The sequence below is a fragment of the Idiotropiscis lumnitzeri genome, chromosome 1 (genome assembly GCF_059441095.1).
Source record: "Idiotropiscis lumnitzeri isolate Australia: NSW breed Sydney's pygmy pipehorse chromosome 1, RoL_Ilum_1.0, whole genome shotgun sequence".
NCBI classification, from domain to species: domain Eukaryota; kingdom Metazoa; phylum Chordata; class Actinopteri; order Syngnathiformes; family Syngnathidae; genus Idiotropiscis; species Idiotropiscis lumnitzeri.
This window is the reverse complement of record NC_142391.1, coordinates 8,534,901-8,537,768: the sequence shown is the minus strand read 5'-3', so window position 1 is coordinate 8,537,768 and position 2,868 is coordinate 8,534,901.

The window sequence follows — 2,868 nt, the reverse complement described above, 5'->3', positions numbered from 1 at the left end:
AACTCAGGTGATTAATCCAAAATTTCTAACTCAGTTAACTCAGTTTGATTTACTTCAAAAATAATTTGCATACTTTGCAAATATTGTGACTTATTAGCTGTACATCTCAGAACAAAACACCGTGTTCAATTTTCCACTGGGCCTTGTAAACCAACACTGCTGGAGTGTGACGCTTGTGGGCAGTTTTGAGAAATGTTGAAAAGAAAAATGCTGTAAAGATGTTTCCATTTAGATTATATTCAATCCAAGAAAGTTATTAGAGTAGTCTTTGAATTAAATATACTTCATAATTTGTGGTTTTGCATCAATTCCAAGATATTATACAAGTAAATATCTGTTACAAGCTTTGCAAAAAATAGTAGTTGAAAATGTGATTAATCGCAATTAATCATGGAATTTTTTTGCAATTAATTAAAAAAAATCTATATATATATATATATATATATATAAATAAATATATATATATATATATATATATTTATATATATATATATTAATATTAATGTGATTAATCAAGATTAATTAAAAAAATCATTTTAACTTAGTTAATTGAGTTTTATTTACTTCAAAAATAATTAGCATATCTCGCAAATCCAAATTTAAACACTGTAAGCTGTCCATCTTTATCACATGATCTCAGAACAAAACACCCTGCTCAAGTTGAAATGAAATTTTACTTCTGCATTCCTTTTGCGTTAACGAGGCGATTCTAAAGCATGACAAAATCAACATAACAGATAACAAATGATCACAACAGAAACTCAATTCACTGGAAAGTGGAATAATGCATGTTGATCAAGTGAGAGGAATTGTGGATGATTCTAAAATATCAACAGGGCTCTATCTATGATTGAGCGCCCATGATTGAAAAAAATTTAAAAATCTAGAGAGAGCATCCAGCATAACGAAGTTCTTGATTGCGGACTATTTTGGTTTCAGTTATCTCTTTTTAACTTTGGGCACAAGACCCAAGATCGAACAGGGGAAAAAAATGGGACTAAGCAGGGGGGAAAAAAAAAAAGATATTGACGAAGAAGTTCACCACCCAAAATTGAGCCAACAGGTGAATATGCGAATGCTGAACCACATCCACTGTGCATAACATGAGGGCATACGTTACAAAACTGTTGTGCTCGAGGGCCTCGTCTGATTTTTAAACGTTTTTCTTCCCTTCCATGTGGTGCGCCATTGCACAACCTGTCTCTTTGAAGAAGCGAAAGGAAGAGTAGGAAGGGGAAGGAGAAAAAAAAGAAGGTGAAGGAGAGCTGGAGAGGAAGCGAAGAAAATAGAGAAGTGTTGAGAGAAGCCCTTCATTGCGGAGGTGTCGTGACGACTGCATGTGTGCCGCCATGCTCGACTGAACGCACGCACGCACACACACATGCACACACACACACACACACACACGTATGTAGTATCTACATTTTGAACCTATGTGTCAGGGATGCATGGCTGTGAGTCTTTAACGACCTTCACACACTCGGAAATGAAAGTGAAAGAGATGGTTAAATAAACAAATTCACAAATTCAACAAAAAAAAACCCCATCTTATTTCTTCTAGAACATTCTACTTTATAAAAACATAAAATAACGACATTAGCTAGTGATACAGAATTTTAAGAAATAAAATTTCTTGTCTCACATTCTGCTGCCATGCAAATTGTGCTGCTCATTGTGACGTGTTCGTCTTGGCCACTTTCTGGCAGCACATAGTAAAACGTACAGATGGATATAATGTTCATTGAGACGTCGCCACTCGTCAGTACGGCACTCATATCAGTCATTCTTCACAGAGGGCAAAGACCACATGCCTGTGAGTATTTTTTTTTTATATCTGTCTACATGTGTTGCTGCAATGTTTGTGTTCAGAACACCGCCGCGACATAGTTTCTAATTGTTTTCCCGTATGCCTGTAGCATTTAGCATTGTATGTTAGCAGAGGCTATGTAGTAGTGTTAAATAGACACCGTGTCATTTTCTTTGTTTTATGTTTTGACAGCTTATATCTTGAACAATTTGTAATTCACTCACGTCTCAAGGTACCATCGTAATCACTGTTAACAAACATTTTTGCTTTTAGCATTCATCCTGCGTGTCCAACAAGAATGTTTTAAGATTTGTAGCATTTTTGCTACTGTAGAGGTAAATAATAATAAGGTATCCGGAAATTCCTCACTCTACCAGGGGTGGGTAAACGTTTTGATTGTCGGGCCACAATGGGTTCTAAAATTTGACACAGGGGCCAGGAGCAGATGGACAGAGTGTTTTGGTCACCTCACCTCATCAAAAAAAAAAAAAAAAAAACTTGTAATTTGAAATAAAAGCGAACAAAAGCATTACAACTATATATATATGTCTTTGAAAAACCACAGTATTTAGAAAATAAAACATGAACAAAGTTTATTCATTTAATTTTTTTCAAGTTCGGCGGGCCGGATTAAAACGCTTAACGGCCCGCATGTGGCCCCCTGGGCCGTAGTTTGCCCACGCCTGTTCTACATTATTTACAAAGTGCTGAAGATAACCCAAAAAATCTGTAAATTGCTGTCATATAAAACAAAATTTTATTCAAATGATTTTGATGAAAGTGCGCAAGTGCGAATTGAAGCAACCAACGCTCTACTGCAAAAATATTATCTTACGACGAACATATCTGTTGCCATGAATTCACGATGGAATCAGTTGGTCATGTGCTCTTCCCCATTGCTTGTAAAGATGCGAGTATGAACATGTTCCACAATATAAATTTACCACAGCCGAATAATGATACGTTCTAGCAGTAATCACGCTTATGATATTTCACAACAACAGGAGGGAAAGTCTTGGATTAAGTGCAATATCTCATTGATGTTGCCCTTTTTTTAGATG